This window comes from Pezoporus occidentalis, unplaced genomic scaffold (genome assembly GCF_034315485.1).
Source record: "Pezoporus occidentalis ecotype Australia unplaced genomic scaffold, CSIRO_AGI_Poc_V1 ctg57, whole genome shotgun sequence".
Classification (NCBI taxonomy): domain Eukaryota; kingdom Metazoa; phylum Chordata; class Aves; order Psittaciformes; family Psittacidae; genus Pezoporus; species Pezoporus occidentalis.
The window spans coordinates 5,548,325-5,558,868 of record NW_026915910.1 but is presented as its reverse complement, the minus strand read 5'-3'; the positions used below and the strand labels follow the sequence as shown (position 1 = coordinate 5,558,868).

The window sequence follows — 10,544 nt, the reverse complement described above, 5'->3', positions numbered from 1 at the left end:
CAGACTCCTGGGGATGCTGAGCGCAGGGGAACTGCGCAGGCCACATCCCAAACAAACAGGAGGGAAAAGGCAGAATGGGTCCGTGTAAAAAATGAGAGGGGGAAGTAAGGGGCAAAGTGAGAAGGGAAACGACTGATTCATTATGAGCTTGTTTTGCTTTTGTCTTCTCCAAGGAGGAAGAGGATGGAGCGCCGTCGAAGACAGAGACAGAAGGATATTTCCTGGCCTGGCCTGGGAGAGGATCAGATAATGAGCAGATAACAATAGAAATGATGACTAAGACGAAACTGGAGCCATTTGATGGGCAGAGAGAGCAGCCAGCCCTACCACAGGCAGCCAGAGGGTGAAGAGGAAGAAGCAAGGGCACAAACAGCATCGGTGCATGAGCTGGCTGGCCCAGGTAGGACCTCTGCAAGCCAAAATCCTCCAGGACTGCTGCACCACCATTTCATGAGTGCTTCCAGGTATTTATCTGGGGTTCTGAGGACGCAGCAGCAAATTCAGACCATAGACGTGGCTGGGGATGGGCAGTAACCACTTACCATGACTCTTTCTGGATGCTGTGATTTCTGTTTCTGCTCTTGATTTCCCTTCATCAGCACTTCAGAACTGCCACATAAGCACTCATTTCGAACCCAGTTTTGTCAAGTCCCCATCACACCGGGATTCCCACTAATCTGATGGGTGCCATCTTGTACAAAGGAGCAATAAATCAGGCTAACTCTGAAGGTCTTCTCAGAAATATCTGCTTTTGTTTCTCCATTGCAAGTAAAACATGCTGTGGTCTTCACACTTCTCCAGGGGTCAACATGCAAACATCTGGGGTATGCAAACACAGATGCAAAAGTACTGGTAGGCAAATGCCGAAGTCCCAGGCTGAAGCCAGCTATGTATGAACGAAAAGTACTGTTGTTTGTGTCTGAATTAGTGGTAGACAGGACATTCTACCATGTATGAGGTAATTTCCAACACCAGACCTCAATGCAAACTGCTGCATGATGCATATGTACATACCAGTCAGCTTATCCTCTGGGGAAAGCACACTGTGTGCGAGTATTGCTTCAGCTGGAGAGCCGTGTCTGTCACACCCTAGGCAAGAGCCCAGAGGATAATGCTCACATGTGTGCAGAAAGTTTGCCGGGGGGTTCAGTTCACTCTAAGTTCCTCTTGGCTTAAGGATAAACTCCTAAGGGATGCAAATGGGTCCTGAGTGGCTTTTCGGAGCTCCGCTGACTCTTTCTATGTATCACAGAAAAGCCTTGAATATGACTCTAGCAATTAAGTGGGTCTATAGTAGGACACACTACTTATCCTTCCCCATCAAACAAGCCTGCTGAGCTGACACCAGAGCTGCCTAGCCGCTGGGGTGATGGATGTGCAACAGACACCAATATAGAGCCACGCAGTGCAGCTCCTTGCCTGGTGTGAGTCACCCAGCAGTTGAACCCAAAGTCTAAAATCAATGCTGTCCTCTGCTTGGTTACTCCGTGAGCGAGGCAATAGTGAAACAGCCAAAGTATGAGTCATACCAGGTTCTTATTAATAACCCATTAATCGTTGTACAGCTTCTACAAGCGGCTGTACATAGTTTATGAGGATGTATTGCAGCTGCAGCTTCCAGCCTACTGGGCTTGAGTGAAGTGAAATAGGAAATGAGCAAGTTCATTATAAGCAGTGGAAACCCAAGCTGGAATATGTGCCTGCAAACATCTTCTGATCTTACCCCCATGCACAGGGTTGGGCAGACAGGGTAAGCACAAAATCCCATCAAGGAAGAAGCAGAGATTTAGCAGTCCACTCCCTTACACCAGAGACTGCTCCAAGGGGGAGTTACAGTGGGTTTGTAAATACGGGTGATGCTGACTTTGGCCAAAGGATGGTTGTGCATGAATGCTGCCATGTGGGCTGAAGTAGACAAGTGAAATCAGGCCATAGTAATCAAGGATGGTGCTCAGGTATGGCTCCAGATGGATATTGATATCAATGAGGTTGATGATAACCTCATTGTTGCTCTTACTCCTGCCGGATAGGCTAAACCTAACTCACTTAATCCTACCTGGCCATATACCTCATTTTGCTGTATTGACATATGTTCAATGTGCTTCTCTTCCTATGTAGCAGCTGAAGTGACTGTCGCTGTTGCTGTGATGGAGATGGGTCCTGAGGGTTTAAATGTCAGGAAGCAAAGCCCATGAGGTCAAATTATTTTAGTACTTCATGCAGGTAGCTTCATTTATCCTTCCCTTTCAAGCCAAGAATTTTTTTAAGCTTTTGGCCACTTAGGGATGCTTATTTTTTTTTTGTGAAAATAGATGTCTAGAGATGGGGGGGGAGGGGGATGGGGAATGAGGGAAAAAACACAGTGAGAGCTCAACTAGGGTATAATCCAGTGAAAAGCTGCCCAGGAGAGTGCTGCTAGGGATGACCCATGCTCACCTTGCCAGCAGCGTGTGGGCCAGTCCAGCTTCAGAAAGCCAAGTCTGCACCTTCTGGTGCTTGCAGAAGGAACCAGAGAGGACATTTATCAACATTTTATGATCCAGTTAAAAATACTGTGTGGAGAGGAGGAGCAGAAATTATGTTCATTAAATTGCTGCCTGCACATGGTCTGCTCAGCTCAGGCTGGTAGTCCCCTTCCACCACCCAGCCAGCCCTCCCTCCCTCCCTGCTCTGCGCAGGAGAAGGGCTCCTATCTCCTGAGAATCCCGATAAACCCTCCTCTCGCACCCTCCCCTTCCCCCCCAAAATAAAAGTGAGCTGTCTTAGTGCTAGGATGCAGAAACCACTTCCAAGCCAGCATTACATCAACATTGCAGCTGATAAAGGGATGCACAATGGAGTGTTAGACTAATAGAAAAACACAGCTCAGATAAGGCAGGCTCCTGATAGCCTGGGCTGATGTAAAATGCCATTGTCTCCCTTTCTGTCAGCTGAGTCACAGAGTGATAGGGAATTCCAGTGGCAACAGCAAGTCAGGGGTCAGAAACCACAAACCCTGGGCAATACAAGTCCCCCAGTGTGGGCACTGGTGGGCAGACCCCAGGAGCTGGGCTGGGGGGACATGGTTGGGGGTGCAGGTGGTGGCAAGGGATGGGTAGCGATGGTGGATGGAAAGGGTCCAGGCTGCAAGGCTACCCCAGTGTCTGTGTGCAAGGATGTACCCAGCGCAGATCCCTCAGCACCATGGCATGGGACCTGTCAATTTTAGTGTCTTTTTCTTGCTGTTTCACCTCCCTCCCACTACTTCATCCATCTCCAGTATTTAACCCAGGTACTCTGAAGTCGGTGAGGGTGGGAAGTCAGCTGAAGAATGCAGGGGAGGGGGATGCTGGTGGCACTGCCCTGGGCAACCACAGTCTCCCAAGTTCTTTTGGGTCAAGATCATCTTTTCCATGGAGCTTGAACAGCACCAGGCACAAGGGGGGCCAAATCTCATCTCACACTAGTGCGAATGATAAGGTGGGAGAGGCATGGAGGAGGACGCTGTGCCCGCACCCACCCCAGTGCTCGGAGCCAGAGGAGGATGTGTGTCTCCATCCCTCCCGTGAATGGGAACTCCCAAAGTCCACCGAGGGCTGCGATTACTCCCTGGCCAGTGGCTGAGGGTGTTTTTCCCTCTATGGGCTCTGCTTTCTTTTTCCTGTGCTGCCCTTTGATCTCCTCTCACACGGCCCCAGCCAGCGAGGCTGCCCCAAAGGAGGAACTCCAGATTACGTGACAGGGTTATGTCATTTTTCCAGCGGATGTGCTGGCCTGGCTCACTGTTGAGAGGGCTTTTTCTAGTGCTGGCACCGCACTCAATAGCCACATAGGTCCTAGAGAAACCCTGTGGTGGGGATGCTGCAAAGCCTTTGTGCCCCAGTGAAAATCTGGGACAGCCAGATGAGACCCAGAACAGGCTCAGAAACCAGCTCTGGTCCTTCTGTCTGTGTTTGCTCACACCTCCATGGGAGTATGAGGGGTTCAGAGCCTGCCACAAGCCAGCTGGTGCAAGAACAGCCCTGCCTGAAGCTGCACTGTAAAGTCAGAGCATGGGTTTTTATCTGGGGAATGACTGCTGCCTCCTACCCAAGTCCTTGGAAGTGAGTCAGAGCTATAACGACATTGCACATCACAGGGATACAAAACATGAAACTCCAGTGAAATGAAAATCATCATAGATGGCTTTTCTATTGCATCAGAAGTGGAAACTTTTGCTGAAAATGAAACAAACCATAAAAAAAAAACCTAGCAAACAAGTTTGGTTTCAACAAAGCTTTCTTACATGTTTTTCTTCCAAAAAAAAATCTGATCAAAATGTTTCTCTTTCTTCCATACTAATGGCTTTTCTTACAACCCTGGACCCTTTGGGACCACTTCCTCATTATCCAAAGGTAGAAGCAAAACCCAAAAGACTGAAGAGTGCAAAAAAGGAGTATAAAGGCCCATCATTTACATGATTGTGAAGAAGGCAAGATGGCCAGGCAAAGCTGCAGAAGGTGGAGGATTGTGGAGTAGACCCTGTCACAAAAGAAGCTCTGACTATTATGTCTTGATCCTACCTATACTCTTCTTTGTGTCAATAAACTGACACTGAGCAGCTGAAGAAACCCCCTTGTCAGTCCCACTGCAGAATCTTGTGATGTGGAAAGATGCAGCTTGAAGCTGGCTTCTGATACCAGCTAGATGGATGAAGGGCACTTTCTTGCCAAAGTGTCTGGCTTTAGTACTTTGGTGTACAAGGAAGGACAGAATGCCCTCTCCATCTGGAAGAAGAGAGGGATGGAAGGTCAAGCTCCCCCTTGCCCATCAGGACTGCTGGAGACAGGATTTATGCCCTGGTTGCATTGGTCTGTAGAGGTGTGCTTGTGAAGGACCAGGACAATATTCCAAAAAGTCCTCCTGACATGCTCAAGGCTTCATCTGACTCTATCAAGACAAAGTGGTGTTTCAGAGGTCTGGGAGATGTTCCCAGGAGAAATTCATTATCTGCTCTGGAACACCACCAGGGCACTGGATTAACACCTCTGTTCCCATGTGGAAATCTTTCATGACCACAAATTTTGCAGGAAATTTTCTGTGAAGACAAGACCATTCCACACAATTGAAAGCATTTCCACTTCTGGAAAGAAAAGGCCTCTGGAACAGCCACTCTCTTCCAGAAGAAACTGTTCCACCTTTACTCAAGGCTACTTGAAGAAGAGGGGCTCTGCAGCACCAAACTGCAGCTCAGAAGGCGAAGGTGTTTCTCTGTGACACATTTCTGTGTTGAAATGATCAAAGCTGCCTAAACTGCAGATGTGGTTGAGGACTTGGGAAAAGGCTTCAGAAATCCAGGGAGAGGGAATGTGGGGTAGATTCTGGGTTTCAGGAAACAGAACAACCTGGGTCTGGTCTCAAATTCTTACAGATGCCCAGTGCTGTGAAGCATAATGTTTATTCTCCTGCAGAGATCTTGGATGGGATTCAACTGAAAGATTCAGGAACCTAAATTTAGGGCTTGGGATGGTTGTCCTCACTGAAGATGCACTAGAGCTGCCAAGATGCCCTCATGGGGCTGGAAGGCAAAGGAAATAGAAGTGACTCATGCCTTTCTGTCCAGAAACTGAGATTAAGTGGGGATATTCCAAGGCTGACCTAAACCTGGTGCCTAGATTGGTATGAAGTAGTCTTCTCTTCTGCCTTCATGGACTGGATCTCCAGTGATTATTATGGGAGATAGGCACACAGAGACTTTGAGGACCCTCCAGTGTATGTACCCAACACAAGTGTCTGATTCTGCAAGCTGAATCCCTCCCTCCATCCCCTTCTGAGCATAGGGAAGCCTTAAACTAAGTAGAAAGTTGCTCCTATCCATTTAAAGATAGTATGGTTACCATAAACCTTCATTCGACAAAGCTTGGCCTTTTCCCTTTCTTCTTTACTGGGGTAATGGTTGGACTAGATGATCTTAAAAGTCTTTTCCAACTTGGTTGATTCTATGATTCTGTGATTCTTTTCCTTCCAGATACACGTGTAGCTGTAGAGCATGCCCCCACATCAGCGTAAGGCTTACTTACAAGCCACAAAAACTATCAGACCATCACCCGCGGTGGTGACCTCCCTACTCCCACTGTAGGTCTGTTTACATGCCAAAACCCCACCACTGGGTCTTTTTGAAGGCAAAACCATTTAAATCATGAATGTGTTGGGAGAGGAGCTATGAGGATAAATCCCAGAGAGTGCAGCTGGACTGCTGCAGATGGTTTAGATCCTGACAGGCAGGATCCCACCTATAAGCTGACTCTCCTTCAAGAGAGACAGAGACTGCTGAGCTTCTGCTAGGGAAGAAAAATCCAGTCTGGCACTCAACCCTTGAAAGGTTTCTGGCCCCTGGATTAGATGACCTCAGTATGCCTTTTTCATATCTGCTACCACAGATACAGGCCTAACTTCAGCCTGCTGGGAATTTTTGGACAAAACTACTCTTTCTTTTTTATTTTTAATGGAGAAAGCCAGTTTGCTTAGCCATTATTGTTATTATTATTAATTGTTGTTGCTGTTGTTGTTACTACACTTTTCTATGGAAGCAAGCTCGTTTCAGTGAATCCTGTTAAAAATTGTCAGTGTTGGATGGAATTTCTGCTCAAAATGACCACATTTCTCACCTTATAGATTTGAAGACCTTTACAGTCCAAGCCAGACATTTAATTCTCAGTTTCTCAGTATAGGGATCAGCTTTTACTCTTTGAATATCTCATTTTAATGTTTCTCCATGACAATCTAGGGCTAGGCACAAGGGTCTACTGCTTTGTGAATGAATGGCCAGAAAATAGCTTCCCCACCTGAGAACGGTCTCTGGATTTGAGGGTCATGCAAAATAACTTTCTTTTTTGCCTGTCCTGAAATAAAATTGCAAAGGAACTTCCTAGTTCCACACAACTTCCTAGAAAACAGCACCTTGCATTAGGTCTCCTATCCCAAAGCTCTTCACAATACTATTGTTTTCTCATCTTTCTTGCTTTTTTCCATCTTAGCTGGGGGATGAAGAAACCAACTGACTCGAGTCCCCCACTCACCTGCAAGACAGTTTGTGGCTTCCTGCTTATGACCAAATGTTAAAGCTAAGTTACAATGGTCTCAAATATAAAAATCCTCTACGCAGCAATCATAGAATCATTGCTACTAAAAACACACCTTCACGAAAGCTGGTTTGCAAGTATGCCGTTGTCCTATCTGAAGGCAAGTTGAAAGGTCCAGGTTGTTTGAGTTTGTTTTGCTTTTCAAGGAGGGAAAGGAGTTTCATTTTCAATCGATATCTTTATGTCAAAGTTTGGAGTCGAAAAGACAACTTGTGACTTGAATCAATTTGAAATTACCCTGAGGGAAGAGGAAATTTTGCAGCCAAATAAATTCTGAATCAGGTGTGTTTGTATTTTGATGGGTGCAGAAGGACACACATGCTTTTTGGAGATACTGCTGCTGAATTCCCCTTTTTTAGTCCAACACATTCCTTCCATCAAGACCACGGTGGACGTGGTGGGATGGGACAGCTACAACAGCAGTTTAGGTATGGGGGTTGCTTCCTTCACCCCAGTGGGAATATCATCCTGTCCTTCCCCTGCTGCCAATGGGAAAGGGTCCCAGGACTGGAAGTTCTGGCACTGAAGGAGACCGGATTGAGCATGCAAAAGTGCGGGATGAGGATGGAGAGACCAAGGGGCAAAGCAAGCTGTATCGATTGGTGTGTGAAAGGCCTCCCCGGAGCCCCGTTGCTGAGAGACAGCCCTGGGAGACACAAGGCTGGAATTAATAACTGCTCCACTGGGGCCCTGTTTGCTCTCCTTGCCCAGAGCCAGAGGACTTTGGTCGCAGCTTATCACCCAGCCGAAAGCCCCAGGAATGCAGTCACAGGCAAATGTGCATGTTCACACGACATCTATTAATCAAAGTGCTCCCCCACCCTTTAACCCTTTGCTGATCAGGGAGTGGGGAGGAGGTGAGCATAGCTCTGCTTTGTCTAAAGTCAGGGTCCCAGGAGCCTCTCTAGAGCAACTGGAGATAGGGGTAAGTCTCCTGTGAACTTCAGTTAAGATACCCTTGCTCTGTATCCTGGGCTTTTCTAAAGTGATATCCTCAATGCCCTTCAGAATGCTTAGAGAACTGATTTTGGTACCTGCATCTGAAGACATCCCTTTTCAGTGGGAGCTAAGCATCTGACCACCTTGAAATGCCTTGAAAGTTCCAATCATTTGCCTTGAAAAATTATCACAGACTTTTTTTGCCCTTCACTCTGTTTCAAATTCCAGGCACTGTTTGCACTCACACCATGGTGGTTGTAGCTTCCCCAGGCTACTACTGTTCCTCTGCTGCTGTACAACTCCATAATGGGATGATCTCTGCTCTGAACAGCACAGAGGTAATCAGACACATTCTTTCTCCACAGCTTTCACCTGGAGACACAAAGCATCACAGGTAAATGGCTTTGCTGCAGCCTACAGCCAGCAGGATTTACCCCAGCTTCGTGCACTCCAAAGTTAGGCTCCTGTATCATCCTCGTATCATCCTCTGGAAGATCCTCATGACAGGGACACCAGGTAAACATCACCTGCTGAATTAAAGGTTGCAAGCTGGCCAGGATAGACAAGCTTCACTGGTTATTTCACCTCATCCTTGCCAACCCCATGCAATGCACAGGTTGGATTAACAAGTCAATCAAACATAGACAGACACCAGAAGACCATTCAAAAAGGCACCAGGGATGCTCCAGTGTCGCACAGTATGAGTTAGCTGTGCTCCTACAGAGGAGTGAGGCTCTTGGAAGGTCTCCCAAGAGCTCACAGGTGAGACGATAACACCCAGCTTATAGATGGACTCTGAGCATCTTGGATTATAGAATGAATCACAGACTGTTTTGTGTTGGAAGGGACCTTAAAGTCCATCCAATTCCAGCCCCGTGCCGTGGGCAGGGACACCTTCTGCTAGGCTAAGTTGCTCCAATCCCCATCCAACCTGGCCCTCTGGTGTCATGACCGAGTGTGGAGGCTGATGCAGCTCCTCCCTGTCCTCTGTCCCCTGTTCCTGGATAAACAGTGCCCAGTGATAAGGTGCCCATTTGTAAAAGGGGTGGGGACTGAGCAGCCTCAAGAACTGTGGTCAGTTCCACATCACCTGTTGACACCCAGGCTGGCATCTCCTCCCCCAGCCAGGTTGGGTGACAGGGTGAGGCTGTGGCTTTTGTCACAGGCCGGATCAGGGGGTATGATGGGGGGGGTGGCTTTCATCCTTCGCGCACCAGGAAGGAGGAAGGACAGGTGTTTGCACATCATGTTTTAGAAAGACATGACATCTTTACCAAGAAAGGTTGGACCAGATGACCCTTGAGGTCCTTTACAACCCGGTATTCTATGATTCTGTGTTTAAGTCTTTAGCCCTGGCTCCTGTTTATGTCATGTCAAGAAGGAGAATCATGAGCTAAAGAAGGGGCTCTAATGAAGACAGAAGGCATCACCCCAGAGGTGGGATTTGGGTTATTTTTACCTGCATCTTTCTTCCTAGTCTAATTAATGAAATCTAATAGGCTTGGCTCCTAGGGTATCACAAGACAAAGGTGCCTTTCACCTGTTAAGGACAGTGAAGGAGACAAAAGACGTTATTAGCTGTCACTTTTAGACATGCAAAGTTTTGGGTTCTTCTAGCTGTCAAAGAACCAAGCACATCTTTTGGGATTGAAACAGCTCATTTCTGAAGCATCACCACACTCTAGTCTCTGTTTAGAGCCTTGAGAAATTCCCTGTTACATCCAACTGTGCCTAAAAACCTGGATTCCTTTTGAATTAAACTAACCCAAAAGATGCACTACAAGTGATAATGAGTCTTTCTTGTCTATGTGACCAGATCAGGGCTGCCCCAGAATAAACCCCTGATGAAATATGTGCATTGTGGACATCATGTGCTCAAGACCAACCATTTGGCTACATTGACCTAATCCTACAAGGCCACCCCAAGAGACTGATATAATCTTTCTTCTTGCTCTTCCATAACCTATTGCATAGGACTTTCCACATGTCTGTGCATTGCTGAAAGTAAAAGGATCCAGTGGGGCCCCAACATGAAAGACAAGTGCTAATAAGGAATAACCATATTACAGGACCCCACTCCTTAATCCTGGTGGATCAGTACACAGAGAGAAAGACATATGAACTGAAAATTGCATTACAAATTCTGCAGTCCAACCAACCACCAGGAAACCAGGTATCAAGAAAGAGAAGGGGGGGGAATCAAGCAATTTGACACTTCTACCTCTATTACTATTCATTCAAGCCCTGACAATAAGCACATGACACTGTCCATGCAGGTTAGCACCCCAACAGAGAATAAAACACTTCTTGCTTTCGCTCTTCCCTGAAAAGGCTGTATTGTTCCCAAAGAGTTAACAGCAAAGCAGGTCTGCAATTACCTGGGAATAATGGGGTGTGATTTGGGCACTAAAGACCTGGAATTGATTTTTTTTCAGGCTTTCAGCCCTAGAAGCCCCTCCCTGACTTCCTGGTAACTCATGACCAGCAGGGTCAATAGAGCAGAAA

At 47.0% G+C, this 10,544-nt stretch overlaps 1 long non-coding RNA gene across 1 annotated transcript; it reads right to left on the bottom strand.

The window, feature by feature from the left end:
- Nucleotides 1-7,879: 7,879 nt before the first annotated feature.
- On the bottom strand, nt 7,880-9,573 carry LOC134174026 (uncharacterized). Its single transcript, XR_009968474.1, has 2 exons — nt 9,499-9,573; nt 7,880-8,411 (listed from the first exon to the last, which is right to left on the bottom strand). It is a non-coding gene; the product is annotated as an uncharacterized LOC134174026 (long non-coding RNA).
- Between the last annotated feature and the right edge of the window lie 971 nt (nt 9,574-10,544).